The sequence below is a fragment of the Amia ocellicauda genome, chromosome 11 (genome assembly GCF_036373705.1).
Source record: "Amia ocellicauda isolate fAmiCal2 chromosome 11, fAmiCal2.hap1, whole genome shotgun sequence".
Classification (NCBI taxonomy): Eukaryota; Metazoa; Chordata; class Actinopteri; order Amiiformes; family Amiidae; genus Amia; species Amia ocellicauda.
This window is the reverse complement of record NC_089860.1, coordinates 22,030,777-22,047,767: the sequence shown is the minus strand read 5'-3', so window position 1 is coordinate 22,047,767 and position 16,991 is coordinate 22,030,777. Positions and strand designations below refer to the sequence as shown.

The 16,991-nt window shown below is 36.6% G+C and overlaps 1 long non-coding RNA gene across 1 annotated transcript; it reads left to right on the top strand.

Annotated features, from left to right (window-relative positions):
- The first annotated feature begins 957 nt into the window (after positions 1 to 957).
- Positions 958 to 8,799, top strand: LOC136762789 (uncharacterized). The gene is made up of 4 exons (XR_010820899.1): positions 958 to 1,143; positions 5,402 to 5,463; positions 7,845 to 7,962; positions 8,516 to 8,799. It is a non-coding gene; the product is annotated as an uncharacterized LOC136762789 (long non-coding RNA).
- The last annotated feature ends 8,192 nt before the right edge of the window (positions 8,800 to 16,991 follow it).

Genomic DNA, 16,991 nt, shown 5'->3' with positions numbered 1-16,991 from the left:
CAGGCTGAGCTCCCCCTGTTCACATGGCCTTGCTGTGCAGGTCTGGGAGGTTTAATTGACTGATTGGTCAGCATGAGAATGTGGCACATTGCTGCCGCCTGTATGTTTAGCCAATCAATCAATTATCCCCCTAGCCCGGCACAACCCCCATTTTAAGGGGATTTCCACAAAGAAATCCGAGTAAAGAGAAAGAGACAGCAGAGGGATTGTGCCCTGTACCCTGGGGGCAAAAGGGCTCCGAGTATGTTCAGTTGAGTTAGGGGGGTATTTCAGGTTCATGTGCTTATGGTTTTGTAAATAAGTGTTTTTGTTTGATCTTATTTCTGCCTCCTTTGTGCCAGCTCAATAAATATAGTCTGTATATGTTTTAAAATTTGTATAGGTGGTAAACTATTGTATTTTCTTAGCTGAGTGAATTAAAGCAAAGTGAAAACACAGTGCATTATTGTAAGATCTAAAACACAACCTACAATAGAAGAGAGGAATATTGTATACCAGTGGTTCCCAACCCTGGTTTGGAGAACCCCCTATCCTGCTGTTTTTTGTTCCAACTGATTGCTCAATTACTTAATTGAACCCTTAATTTAACTAATTTGCTTACATTTGACTTTTTAAATTGGCTAATGGATTAAATCTAGTCCCTTAATCAGATTAAGTTCCATATACAATAGTTTACTTAAATTAAAAACCCTATTGTTTAATCATATCTAAAATAATTAAAAGGTTCTGATTTAGGAATCTTTGTTAAATTAAGGGTTGAATTAAGTAATGAGATCTTGGTTGGAACAAAAACCAGCAGGGTAGGGGGGTCACCATGACCACTGTTGTTTACCTTCATAAGAGGGACCTGAGTCACTACAATATGAACAAGCAACTCGTTAACAGCCAGTCTAGCTGGAGCTGGTGGTCACTGTTCCTCAGGGACAGACATTTTCAGTTGCTTCTCCATCAAATTTACTGTGTGTCCTGAAGAACCAGAGTCTCTAATTAAACATCTACAGCTCAACAGGTCCTCCCTATAAAAGCCCCTTAAACCTTCCCTACAGCTTGGCGCTCTCAGTCATGGCCGTGTCCACATGACAATGAGACGACTATGTGCCTGCACCCCTGGAACTGAAGCCATCAACTGGGATGTTACAGCAGGTAGAATATATCATTTTCAAAACCTTTCCTTATGTTATCATTGATATTGTGTCTTTGAGTGTTGCCATATTGTAATCAGGTGGCCCCAGAAATATACCTTTCAAATCAATTCAAGCTCTGGTTGAAAATGACAACGTGAGTTAAATTTACAGATTGCTTTAGAGAACTTTTGTTGAATAGCAGTTTGTCTTTCTTTTTTAAACTCCATGTCTAGTGTTTTCTTGTGTCCTATGAGACGATTTTGATGAGCTTAGTCTGTTGCCAGGAATTGCCAGTTGATGTGGAGAGGAATGTAAAATGTTTTTAATTTGTGCAGGGTTCATGCTGGGGTCCTTTTTTAGCTAAGAATACTATTTTGAAATGTAAATACATCATCTGAACATCTTTAGTGAGCCCCAACCTCCAGAGGATTTTCATAGCAGCTAATGCAAACGTATTGGCATGTCTGTTGTGAGACACAGGCAGCCATGGTGGTTTTAATTATAAGAAAAGCACCTGTCTTGGGATTTGGATGATTACGGTTCATTCCCCAGTCACTGCTATCAGAACTCACTCAGTGCACTCAATGGGCTGAGTTTGCTTTTGATGTAATTGTGTAGTCTTTTGTTCTGGAAGTTTGGTCAATATGGAATAAACTACTTCAAGAAGCCATTCTTTTGAACTATTGCACTGAATGCTACTCTAGTGGAGGTAAGTCAGCACTTACATCACTATTATGTACGGCCAGTCAATAACTCATACTGAATTCAGAGGATGTTATCAGATGTTCAGTTTAATATTTCACATCCGTAATGCAGAACAATAATGCATTTACCTTATTTTCCCTTTTCCTCATGGTATTATGTGGAATATTTTCATGCTTTGGACAAATACCAATCACTGTGCGCATCCCATATGTGAATCTAAATGTACGCCTCTTGTCTCTGAATGTTCTGTCATGTAAATCCAGACCCTGTTATCAAAGTGAGAGATTGAACACCCTGTGGAATTCCCACAGAATTCTCCAATATGTGTGTTATAAGCTCTCCCCGCATTCAACATTATGTAAGTGTCTGTGGTAAACAAAATAGGGATGTTTGTCAGTCATCTACATACTATTTATCAGGCATTAGAAGGCCCTTCATTTCCAGGAAAGACGCTAAGCTAGATGAGTATTGATTTGTCACCTTTTACAGTCCATTTTATAGGCGTCTCCTGAGTGAGGTTTTCATCAAAAAAACAATATAAAATGAGCTGTTGAACTCTAGGACTGCTGTCTGAAATTAAGTGTGTGCCATTCACTTTTATTATTATTTTTACCTTACTGCTAATGACTAATTAATAAAGCACCACAGGAACGCTGAGTAGGGAAGGGTACATACTGTAGATTACTGTCGGCTTATTACACAAAAGCAGCTCTGTTACGTGTTGCCATTTGGACTGCCCACCTGACGGCACGTTTTCCATTCTTTCATGCTTTATTTCACTTGGAACAGAGGCAACCATGTATACATAATGTGCGTTTCATAATCTCAAATAAATACTATGGCTGGTTTGGCTATGCTAATATTCATCTTTGTGTTTCCAATTTAAACTTTTTGTACTGAAGGAGTGGAAACAGATCTGGGCTGGCTTAACTCGGTTACATCTGGGATACTTCAGTGTGCTTGTAATTTGGTTTCACCCTTGGAATGGTAGAGCTGGGGGAGTCACATGATGCCTAGTCAGTTCATATTTTGCAGATTATCAGCCTCCATATCAATTTCAGTTTTGTTATCCATGAAAGAGCATAGCAACACTAATTCTCTTAATAAAGGGATGAACTGTTGTTAATTAGAGTTGCTGTTGAAATTCAGCAGATAATGCATTGTAGACTCTGGAGTGCCACAGATGAACTGTTGAATTAATTAGAGAATATTGGACTGTCCTTCGTATCTCCGAAACGATGTGTTCATGTCTGTGTGAAGTAATCCCATTTGTTCGTGGATCTCTGTTCCACTGAATAGGCTTTGATAGAAAGGCTGACCTTCAGAATATGGTTGACCTTCAGGAATGGAACAGACTTTGATCTATGTGTGATGCTTTGCGGTCACGGAGAAAGCGGCTTGTAAGTTTTATAATTGCGCGATAAATGGCAAAGCTTAATTGCTGTCAAACCAACTGGGTGCTCAGAGCACTGTGTTCTATTAGGAGCGAGCTCTCAACAGTCCCCGGCCTGTTTTTTATTATCCAGGGTTAATGATATTGAACTCCCATTCATAACAATGCAAAGCAAAGAGGAGAACAAGTGTGCTAAATAATAAACAGGTCTCCAAAACTGGTTTGATAATCACAGATGGGATTGCTGCTGGTCTATTTACATAGCAAAAATCTGATTAAATGTAACCTCGTCATCTGATGTTAATAAGGTGCTCCCATCAGAGATGTGTGGTGTATTTCCTTTTAGTCTTACTAGTTGTCTTGCAATTTGTGGGGCAAACAGAGACATCTTTGAGGTATCCGTCGGGAATTTAAAGAGCAATAGTGGGATGTTTTGCTTTTAGGAAAGACAAAAATGATTTAACAAACCAAATAACACTGAATTGTCTGTAGTCAGTCTACTTGAAGTATGCCAACTTCAAATGTATTGATGTTTGTGTGGAATATCTGAATAACAAGGAGGACTACTTTTAAACTATTATTTTCCGTGTCTCTTTCTGAAGCTTTTCTTGGACTTCGTTAATAATAAGTCTGTGTGTGACTTCCAGTAGCCTGTTAAACTGGTATTTGAGAATGCAGACATGGGGAGGAGCTGCCAGTGAGGGAGAGGCAGCTACATAAGTCTGAGTTATGTAAAAATCCTCCTGCGTCTCATCTGTAGAAACCCATCTCGCATACATATCCCTGGGGAACATCTGTTAACAGAGCTTTCAGCAGCCTACCATGGATATTGATTGAATTATTTGCACAACACCTGATATGTGCATCCCAGTAGCTACATAAAAGCACTGAAAGCTTTCCCCATCACAACTATTGAAATGTTTAACTATGATACACCAATTAAAAATATTTATAGATTTAAAATACTTAAAATATGCTTTATTCCGTCTTCGTAATTTTTCTGCTAAACACATGATAGCTGCATTAGATGTCTTTACTTGTTATTTACATCCATCAAGGGCACCATGTCTGCTTGTGTTGATTTTTCAACTAAACTATGTTTGGACAGGTTTCTTTCTATGATCCAAAATACAGGGCTGTACCAGGGACATAAGACTTAGCAGCTTATTGCATTTCAGCTGACCTAGTTACGCTGATCCAATGGCTTTAGACAACCGTGGTTCAATGTCACCACCACAACTACTAACAGTGCACCAACATTAGTCCAAGTCAGTTACGTTAACAGGACGGATTTATGTGATAACCATTGATGCAAGGCTTGGCTGTCAACTGTCACCAAACATTGACCCCAAATATGAAACTGCTTACATTGGCCATTCAGCTGTGGTTCCAATTGCACCAATTTACTGGCTACATCATCTAATAAATTGTGGCATATCTGGGTTTAGACATGGAAGGCAAATCCCCTGCTTATTTGAATAGTCTATCTTCACCACCAGTTGTAAAACACCTATCATGTGGTATATTGGTATATTGGTATATTGAAACCTCATTTTAAAAATAAGAACGTTTCCCCGTTTTGTCTCAGGCAGTCCATGAACATGAGCACTGTTAATGACTCATCAATTATCTGATTTATAACACATGTATAATCTGTGTTAATTACACTATTACAATGTTAATAAATGCATCACACCATTAATATCTTAACAAGGAAAATTGTTTATAACTAACAGCTGCATTCCCAGTAGAATTGAAGAGATGGCTGTGGGTCTTCTGATGCTTTCTGTTGTGATGTTTGCTTATTTGGAGATCTCACAACAAAACTTAAGCACAAAGAAGGGGAATGGCTTTTACTGCTCACTTTAGCACGTACCCTGTCACACACAAACCCTGGCACAAGCACTACCATTACACTTTACTAGATGCAGGCAGGGCACAGCCAGGATCTCACCCTGCACTCTAGAGGCTTTTACACAATAAGCCACATGGGTTTTATAGTTCTGTCTAAATCATATTGATGTTAACTTAATAAACAGTACTATAGACACTTAGGCCATGGTTATTATGGTATTTTCATAATAAATTACAAAATGCTTGCCTCAGTTGTTAAGTAAAAGAGTACAATACAGAGGGATTAATATGGATAGTTCAAAGGGAATTCTCTCCCATTCTCTAGGGTGCCATAAAGCAGAAGGAAAATCAAGAACAGGAGGGTTCTCTGAAATTACATGGATCAAGGTAAAGGTTGAAAAATACAATTATTGCACTGGTGGTAAACTTTTCAGTGCCCTGATTTCAAACCATTCGTATCTGGGATATAGATCATTTGCTGAGCAGGTGTAATTTAAATGGAATACCTGCCATGCTTTAAAGAAGCATAGAATTAAATCCCACACCGAAGATATGAAGTTTCATTTGAGAGAGGTCCTGTTTACAATATGCACTTGCAATATATAATTCAAGTCAGATGTGCAGACGTGTATAATTTATATATATAAACCTACTCCTGTATTAAAAGACAGGATTGCTGGCTGGAACAATTATGACAGCTTTCTCTATTTTATTCGTCTAACCACTAGCATTCAGAGGCAGATTGTTCCCACGAGGGCTGTAATTAATACACTGCAGAGAACCATTTGTGTGCTTGAAGGACTTATTTACCGTACCCAGCTTGTGTCTGGGGAAACGTGAGTTCTTTCCCTTCTTATGTGAGCAGATTAATCTTTCTCCAGGTCTTCCTAAAAAAATTACCAATCAATCTCAATATTTTGTCTCTGGTTTCTCTTTTGGACACACTCTTACCATTGCTGACAAGATTTTGGCAACCTGTTGTCCAGTGTCACATGCCTGATATGATCTGTGGTTCCTAACCATTTCAAGCCAAACTCACACTTAATTAACATACAGATTTATTTGATGCTGTTCTTTTTATGCATATCTTTTCTTAAATACTGTACTCATACAATTAGAAATGTTGACAATCCTATTTACTGATGTAATGCAATAGATTATATGGAAAAGTCTCTATCCTTTCTATAGTGCAATATAGTATCAGAATAAAGATTCTGAATATTATGTAATATTCGTTTTTTTAATTATCTGAAAAAAAAAAAACTAATTGGATATTTAAAGGGCAAATGCGGCATTCCGTAAAATTGCACAAACTGATAACCAACTGATGTAATGCAATGAGTTAAAGTGAAAAGTTGATCATTTCTGTACTGCAATGCGTATCACAGTTCAGAATTAAGTTTATAAATATCATTTAGGTGTTAGGTTTAATGAATTGCTGCATAAATAGAGGATTGTTTTAGGAAAAAAAAAAGATACAGGTTGGAAAATCTGAAATAAAGTATCGCAGCTTTCAAAGCATTCCTAACTCTTTATATTTGCCTCATAACATTCAGTCATCTGTTTACTGCATATAGTATATAATTATTCGGTATTGTTTTCTTGACCGATGATGAATATAAATGCACTGAGGTTGTGATTTTAGTTTTTAACATTTTAATTCTTTCAAGCTTTAATGTTGTTCACTTTGTTTGTGTTTGTTCTTCTGCTCACATCAATGCATGCTTTTGTCTGCCTTTGAATGAAATGGTAATGGTAAGGCATTGTGTTCTGTTCCCTGGGTCTATTAAGGCTATATTAGGAAAGTGTTCTGGCTTAAAGCCCATCACATATGGAATTGCTTGAAAGGTGATATGGAACATATGTAGTTACCATCTGACTAGGGAGAATTAACTATGCACTCAAGAGATCATGCAATGTTATTACAAGAGAATTATAATTCTACATTTAATGCAATTTGGAATTCTTATTATTCAGAGACGTATACCAGTGATGCAAAACTGTATGATCCTAAATTAACATATTTCATAATTTAATTCAGCCCAGTGTACAGAAAAGGCTATATTGAAGTTCTTATACATTCCCACTTTGTGTACATTAATAAAGATTAGATTAATTTACTGATTAACAAGTGAGACAGAGCCAAATGTATAAAAGGGAACTATGTTCTGAAAAGATGAACCCCACTTTGAATCAGAAGTCTTCCATGACTTAATTTGGTGTTCATTTTATGTCAAATGACAATCTTTTTGGAAAAATAAAATTAAAACAAGAGGAAGAAGAGTACATGGTAACTCTCCATCTTGTGCTTTCATTTGTCATATGTTTTCCTATAGTTCTAGTGTTGTATTATCGGGGGTTTTAATATGATTTTAATCCTTGTTTTAATAACCTTCTTGTAAATCTTTTATTAGGAAAATAACAGACTGTCGCGCTTCTTAAATTGATCCCAGTTTTAACATTGTTGTCTCTTGCTTTTTATAATCCCCTTTTAGTTTGCAGTGGTTGTATGTCACAGCAAGGAATGAGAAATCATTTTCTGTACAATTAAAGTACACTTGTAAATCAATGGTTTTGTGTTACTATAACAGTAGTGTGTAAAACACTGGGCAAATGTGTTTTTTAAATCTGGTTGAACTTGAGAATACATGTGGCTGTGGGTGTTTATTCTAGACAAAAAGTAATTATCCTTAAATTAAGTGTGGTTATGCTTTATGAGAAACACTGGTGTTCCTAAAATACAGTAATCTGCTTCTGTGAAATTAAAGGAATGCCCCAGATTACCAGACGTTTGGAGCCACTCTAGACAGGTGCTAGAGAGACTAATTGGAAGAGCATCCCAAAACTATGACTCAATGGCAACTCTGAACATGGACAAGACTCCAGGTTGTTGATTGAATCTCAGAATTCCATTACAATTACCATATCATGTAGAAGTGCCATACAGTTTACCAGATATTTGCAGTTTGAGGTTTTATTGATTTTTGTATTGCAGTATATTTACTTTACTACAATTTATATATAGTACAGTTTCTGTACAAGGTCCACCAACCATATTTATACATACTCCTAATTACCCAATAGCTCTTTTCACTGTGTGTTGATTTATGCATTATTTTGGTAGCGGGGATAGTTAATTTGTGTACGGAAACGAGGCAGGGTGTTAATTAGACACTCCTTCATCTGTGCATCATGGGCAACAGGGCACCCACTGAACCCTTTGCTGCTGAAGTTATTAAAATAGATTCCCATTATTTCTTCACACATTTAGGTTAGGGATAGCATTACTGATGAGTGAACAACAGAGAAGGGAAAAATAAAAACAAATGAAATGCAATAATGAGAAAAAGAAATACTTGTTTGTTTTGCATTGATTTATAGCCTCATGGGTCCAAATTTATAGTTTACCAATTTGTATTTTACCTCTTGTTTCCTTCAGTGCGTTCCGCGAAAACATCAGCCGCTCTGAAACAGAAGATCCTGCGTTGCTCAGCAACCGCACACTGCCTTGATGGAGAACACAGGACTTTAGAGGGATTCGTGAAAAAGGAATCAAGGCTGCTATTAATCTTGACAGAAAGCACAATCCCCTAATTTTGAAAGAGTGCGGCTTCCCTGTCCTTTCAATTGAGGCATTTAGAGTGTTTGGGGAAGAAAGCAAATACAGGTTATATTTCTAAAAGTGTGAGATGTAAATTACTCAATAAAGCCTTCAAATCTGGCCATAGGCCTACAATAAATCATTTTCCTTATTTACACAAGCCCCATCCAAAAGTGGAAAAGAATATACCATTACTTTCATCTGCTGAACAGGCGCACATGCAGACACACAAAGTGTAGCAAAGTGGAAGTCACATGACAAGGGGTCTTGCAGAATCATCCACAATATGGAACCTGTCAGTTTTTTCCTCTTGTTTGCTTATGCTTGTAAATGTAATTATCTTCAGGGGGGAGGGATAGGTGGACTGCAACTTATTTGCCAGGCTCAATATGATTGTCCCAAGAATAATAATTTAAGAATCACTAAACCTAAGGGATTGCTTTTTTTGTCAAAATTAACAGGGTCTGTACTTTGCTACATTTTTCACCGGTCTTTTTTTTAATTATTACATTATATAGTTATACAGTTTGGGGCTCAGGGAACCATAGGCAGGGCTATGGTGCAAAATAGTGCGTTTACTATATTTACATTGTATGGGTGCTCAAACCAAAACAGACAAACAAAACCCATAAACAAAGCCTAGCTCTTATTTGATCCTAAACTAAACACAGCCAAGATCCCTCTCTACACAAATAATCAACAACAGAAGACAAACCGCAATCCATAGCCAAAGTCCTCAATCTAAGTCCAAGTTCGTTACTGTAATTCAATTAAATTCCTATTCGCTCTATTATTACATTTCTATTGTATTATTTCTGTTGTAAAAAATGTAATAACACCAGGATCGGCCGACTATAATATATACAAAAATATATACAAATCGAATTAATTTGCAGAGATTTCTAGGCACTAAAGATAATCAGTTTTGTTTGTTTAATTTTCATTTTACAGTACCTTTTTATTATGAGGATCATTTCAATGTACTTTAAGATACTGTATTGTGGTAGAAGTAATGTGTGACATACATACACTTACTGTAAAAAAGTATAATAAAATATTATAATTCACATTCAGGTTTATAATATGTTATTTAGAAAATAAATTCAGTCTTCTAAAGCCGTTATACTACACTCACAATTAATAGAATTTTATGTTGGATTAATGGCATGAATTATTTTAACCACTGATGGATAATGATAAAACTGAAGTCCCATCTGCAATGCCACTGGAGTTCATGAGTAATAACTTCTGGTGGATTTATAGTTCTGTTTTTATGCTGGATACATAAATTTCCTGCCGTTGGTTTTTCTCTTGGGCGCTCTATCCTCTCCCAGAGCTGTTAGGACTGAAATGAGTTTGCATGTCAGAATGCAATAAAATGATTCATGTTAAAATTAAATTTAATATATATATATATAGCTTGAATTAAAATGGGAAAACAGGGTTTAGGAATCTGTCTGGCATTTACATTCTGCTTTTTGATGTCAGAAAAAAATCTCGGTGGTGAAGGCACACATTTAGGACTATATTAACTGTATGGTGTCAAGAAACACACACACACACACACACACACACACACAAGCTATGTTCTCTACAAATGCAATTGATTATTTAAAATCATGATGTTGCTTAATAAATAGTGTGACTGAAGGTGGAAGGTTCTTTGTTATAACATGACCCCTTTGTGACATATAAAAAGTTTGGTTCCAAAATGTGTTTTGTACCGTTTTCTTGTAAGAACTTTTTAAAAATACACAGCTATCTGTTCCTCTAAATACGCTTTTATTCTGGCCTTCTAAAAGTAAATTTGGTCAAGACAGATCTTGAGATTTAGTCAGTCAATTATCAATCATCAAAGATTTTAAAATCCATTATAAATACTGCTGGAAAATTTTGAATCTCCTTCCACCAAAGTTCATATTTACCAGTTCCATGGCCCATGAATGTTAAATTACGGGATGATTAACTGTGTTTGGCTAGTGTTGACTCAGCATTCAAAAATGCTAGTCAGCCTGCAATGAATCAATGTCTATTTGTTAATTAGAATTACCTTTACCCAATAGGATTGTTTTGTTATTTTGTTGAAGAAACCTCCTGCTTCTACATTTATTGTACAACACAACTGGTGACACTGAATCGATGCTTTCCCATGGCCAGTATGTGACAAGAGCTTCACTGTGACCCTTAGACCTTCACTGATGTGTAAAATGGACATTTCAACCAGTTAGGGACTCTCCAGGAGTATCCACATGTTCTAGATCCTGAAATCCCCTTTAGGTTTTTTTTTTTTTGTTGGTGCTTTTTTCATGAAATCCCAGTAGAATGAGTTGGAACTGCCAGAGTTTTATTGCACCGTATTTCAGCCTCCATCTTGGGTATTGTATAAATGTTAGTAGTCTTATGAGATTAAACCATATAAATATATAATTAAAAATTACATGTGTAAAAGCTTCAGAAAAGGTACAGAACTGCAGAAGTTATGTTTGTTGGGCTGTTGATCAAAACATTTCATTTAGCATATTTAAAATTGAGAATTACTTATGTTACATAATTTTTGCTTAACCTTATTTTCAATCATGAATCTGGAAAGTCGTAATTATGAATATATCTCTAGCTCCCTCTCCTCTCTCTCCATATACACTCACCTAAAGGATTATTAGGAACACCATACTAATACTGTGTTTGACCCCCTTTCGCCTTAATGCCTTAATCTTACGTGGCATTGATTCAACAAGGTGCTGAAAGCATTCTTTGGAAATGTTGGCCCATATTGATAGGATAGCATCTTGCAGTTGATGGAGATTTGTGGGATGCACATCCAGGGCACGAAGCTCCCGTTCCACCACATCCCAAAGATGCTCTATTGGGTTGAGATCTGGTGGCTGTGGGGGCCAGTTTAGTACAGTGAACTCATTGTCATGTTCAAGAAACCAATTTGAAATGATTCGACCTTTGTGACATGGTGCATTATCCTGCTGGAAGTAGCCATCAGAGGATGGGTACATGGTGGTCATAAAGGGATGGACATGGTCAGAAACAATGCTCAGGTAGGCCGTGGCATTTAAACGATGCCCAATTGGCACTAAGGGGCCTAAAGTGTGCCAAGAAAACATCCCCCACACCATTACACCACCACCACCAGCCTGCACAGTGGTAACAAGGCATGATGGATCCATGTTCTCATTCTGTTTATGCCAAATTCTGACTCTACCATCTGAATGTCTCAACAGAAATCGAGACTCATCAGACCAGGCAACATTTTTCCAGTCTTCAACTGTCCAATTTTGGTGAGCTTGTGCAAATTGTAGCCTCTTTTTCCTATTTGTAGTGGAGATGAGTGGTACCCGGTGGGGTCTTCTGCTGTTGTAGCCCATCCGCCTCAAGGTTGTACGTGTTGTGGCTTCACAAATGCTTTGCTGCATACCTTGGTTGTAACGAGTGGTTATTTCAGTCAAAGTTGCTCTTCTATCAGCTTGAATCAGTCGGCCCATTCTCCTCTGACCTCTAGCATCAACAAGGCATTTTCGCCCACAGGACTGCCGCATACTGGATGTTTTTCCCTTTTCACACCATTCTTTGTAAACCCTAGAAATGGTTGTGCGTGAAAATCCCAGTAACTGAGCAGATTGTGAAATACTCAGAGCGGCCCGTCTGGCACCAACAACCATGCCACGCTCAAAATTGCTTAAATCACCTTTCTTTCCCATTCAGACATTCAGTTTGGAGTTCAGGAGATTGTCTTGACCAGGACCACACCCCTAAATGCATTGAAGCAACTGCCATGTGATTGGTTGATTAGAAAATTGCATTAATGAGAAATTGAACAGGTGTTCCTAATAATCCTTTAGGTGAGTGTATAATATACATGGAAACACTCACCTTCGCAGGCATCAAGATCTTTATATTTGATTTGTGGAGAAAATAAGTGGTTATGAAAGGTACCCACATGGAATCAGTTTCCATCAGGTGACCTATTTTTTTTTCCCTATTTGAATTAAGATCAAGAACATTCATGACCCTTCGCTAAGAGAATGCATCTGTAAATCATCTGCTGAAGGTCTATCTTAAGTATTTGATACTTTTCCATTACCACAGATAGAGAAAACCCCTGTGAGCTGAGCTTGGTGATGTCATCGAGCTAGATGCCTCAATGCGCTCCACTTTATTACCTGGTGGAAAGACCTCCGGCCCTGGGAAATGCACAAAAGCCAAACATCTAGGAGGATAAGTCCCTTTTCTGCGAAGCTTTGCATTTTACTCCAGTCCTGGCATCAGCAATACAAAAGAGATGGGTTTATTCTAGTGACATTCCCTGTTTTTGTTTGTTTGTATTCCATCACTCCAAATTACTCATTTTATAATTTGTCCTGATTTGTAGCTCATACTTTGTACGTTTTCAAAACAGATAATACTGAGATAATGTGAATCTTTTTCTTACTTTTTACACGTTAGTTAAATACTGTTATGTGTACAGGAGAATATTAATTAATGAGGGAACACTCCACCATTTTCAGCATAATAACATACAATGACATATTTTGATAATTTTTTTGTGCAAACCCTAGTATCATTTGAACAGAGTCAGAATGCAAATCTGATTACTCTGAAAAACAAAAGATGATTGGAAACACAGTTGAGAAAAAGTAATCTTGCATTACAAAGTATGATAAATAATGATAAATCCCCAGATGCTACTGGCATTAAATTTGTTTCTGATCAGGTATTTAATTTAACATTTTATACATTCATATTTGCTAATGTGTAAAAAATCTGAATGCAAAACACTCATTCAGAAGTATAGTTTGTTTTCAGCTTTATATAACCATCTGATTTAATCTTGATGAGGTATTATCTCTGGAAATCTGCAAGACACCCACAGATAAAACTATATTTGTAGGTATTTCCCATCCAACCTTTAAATCTGTAATCCTCTTATGTGTTTTGATGTTGATTGCCTCTGATTTGAAAATTTTGCCCCGATTCCCATCTTAATATTTTATGGTCCTGACGGAGCTACAGGATTTTGGTGACATCCATTCAGATATGTACAAGACATGAAGTACTGCAACATGCTCTCCTGTAATCAAGGACAACACAAATCTAAACAAGCAATGAAAACATTCCTAAATGAGCTTGTTTTGCAAGAGATAATGTACCATAGAATTCTTACAGGGATTTTTCATACATACTTTTTATTTATATATATATATATATATATGCAGAGAGAGAGAGAGAGAGATTCATTTAGAGCTGTATAACTCAGGTTTCATTTTAATTTATGTAGATTTCAGTGGCCTTCCATAAAGAGTGGGTGAGAGACATTGGTTGTCACAAAGGTACCACTAACCTGTTTTTTTTCTGGTTTGATAAATATGTGTTTGGCATATTGATTTCTTACGCCTCTGTGTTCCATTCCTCTTTAACAATGCAGACCTATAGTTCTTAACAGTAGTCAAAACTAATGGATGGACACTAATGGGGCAGATTATAAGATTAGTGGGGGAACAACAGAATATTGTTATTGTAAGGAAAATTGTTTTTTTTTAACGGGATTAGACAGTTTAAGAAATCTGTTCAAAGTAAAAAAATAATAATAAATTGTGGAATTCTGTGTTTTCTCCCCTTTAATGCTTATATAATGGTATTGCAGAGGATTTACAGAAACAACAAAAACAAACACTCAAACGTCATAACTAAACTCTTTAATCAACATCAAACTTTGTGTCAATTTGTGCAGAAAATTCAAAGGAGATTTGCTTCCTGTGTGACACAGAATACCCTTTAGCAAGTGAAAAGGAGCAGGTGAAATAATAAAAAACAGAAACCTTGTAGCTGCACTAGACTACCTTAGAACTAACCACAAGAGTTTTTAAATAATAATGTATAAAATAAAACACAAATACATATATTCATATTTGTATTTAAATAATATATATGATATACAATACAAATAATTAATATCACGTTGGACATAAAGCGTCATTTAATATTTCAGGAATTAAAGCTATACATTCAAAACAAGAAGCAGAATTTCTATACTAATCATGTATTGAAAATGTCCCTGCTTTAATAAGAAAATCCAGGAGAGAGAGGGTTACACTTCAAGCTACAACTGAGCTTTTTGATCAGTATCTGCTTTGTAGTGCTCCTGGTGTGAAACCTTCCTTGTTAAAACGTTACCTAAATTTTCTCACCTTTGAAATGCTTTTACTGCTTTAAATCACAATCAGTATATTACATGTTACTTTAGATATTATGGGCATTCTCTCACGTGGGCACAGGGTGTGAACTGTGTTTGATCTCTTGGTGTCATTTAGGCTACCAAGGGAACTATACAACTCTTATGTAGTAGATTTAGAAACCTGTAACAGTTACGGTTTTACTTTAACCCATACCTATTAAAAGCCATCCATTATTATCCAGATTGAAATGTTACATGGGAACCATCAGGGATTAGCAGTTCACACACAGACTGATTGTCATCTGGGTATCCTATCAGAGTTATTATGACAGATTGCTGTGCAGGGCAGGCATGTGAAAAGTAATCACAGAAAGATCTCAAAGCTGGCTAATATTCATCCTATCCAGTGCACTTTACAGCTTCAATGTCATTATTGTATTTGTTTCCCATTACTTCATAAGGCAATTAGTGCTGTAAAACATTTTATGACTTTGTTATTTTCATTAATTTAAAGCAATTTGAAGTAGTTGTTGGTTCCAGAATCTGCAGGCAACGATGCCAAAACCTGAATAGATAATAGTAATATTTTGTCCACCTTTCTGTTATGTTATGCAAGAAAATATGCACAGAGAAGACCAACAGTGCTGTGGGCTTCTAATCCATTCCTCAGACCGCAAATTGAGGGGGAGAATGCGGTTAGGATAAATTGCATATCTGATTGTAGCTGTGGAATTAGTTTAACATGCTGTTTGCCTTAAATTAATTATACTGCTAAAAAATTGCTTTTGTGCTTGGCTGTGCTTTTCTGACAGGAAAATTACACTTTAACAAGACCAAATTATGAGGAAATCTATGTATTTTTTACAGTAACGAATAGAGGTGCTGGCATCATTGTCCAATTAAAGTGCTGTGTAGAATTTTTGTATTGTTAATCATTTTCCTTTTCAGCCAACGTTTTGCCCTTGCCTCTAAGCAGTGGCTCCCTCTGCTGATTTCCAAGGTGCTAAAAACACAGAGCTTCATTGTTTAAGGAATTGTTGGCACGTGATACTGAGTCCTGTTGTCCATCAAAAGATTAAAGAAGTTTATTACATCTGTACTCTCAATATATAATTTCTAAGATCTAGCTAATCTTATATTTTATTTGATAAATTTTTTAATGTATGTTTTTGCATTGTTACAGGCCGGTTTAATGGCAGATATTTCAAGAAACGTACGTTTGAGTTGGATAGTGATCAGAACCCCTTTGGTAAAGCCAAGCTGACTGTAATGAGAACAAACCCTCCCGTGGCCTTCATTTTCCTGCTGATGTAGTGACTGCCTACTGCAACAACAGCATTTCAGCATTTCAACATCAAACAATGGTTTCTCTGCTGGGAGGAGGTTGGTTCTGTTCTGACAATACCAAACGAAAACCTGTAAAGATGTAAATTACATTTTAGGAGTAAAACAGCTTGCAGAATTTAAATATTTTCCACTAATTTCTTCTAATGTATTTGGCTTTTTCTATGTGTAAAAAATGCCAATTCCTTATGGATATTTATTATTATTATTATTATTATTATTATTATTATTATTATTTATTAGCAGACACCCTTATCCAAGGCAACTTACAAAATATAAGCACAATACAAAGTGAAAGAATACAGTGCAAGGCATAAAACATTACAAATTCCAATTTACATATTATATTGCACTTCAAACCACAATACATTTTACAAATTTCAGTTTACACAATTGTAAATTGCAGTGGCATCCTGGATTGTAAAAGCCGAGTGCAGACATGATGTTAGGACACAGTCAAGGGCCAAGGGAAAGGGAGCATAGGGGAAATCAAAATAACAATATGAGGACTAATAACACAAGGCAAGTAGTATGATAAAACATTGTAAAGTGCAATCTTACAGGAGAATGAATGACTAAAGTAGAGTCTGAAAAGATTTGTCTTGGGTAATCGCTGGAAGGAGGACAGGGACTCTGCTATTTTGACATCAGTGGGAAGGTCATTTCACCATTTAGGGGCCAGGGATGAGAAGGAGTGGCTCTGGAGGAAGAAGAGTGGAGAGGAGGCAGAGTTAGTCTTCTGGCACCGGAAGACCGCAGTGGTCTGGAGGGGATGTATGGAGAGACGAA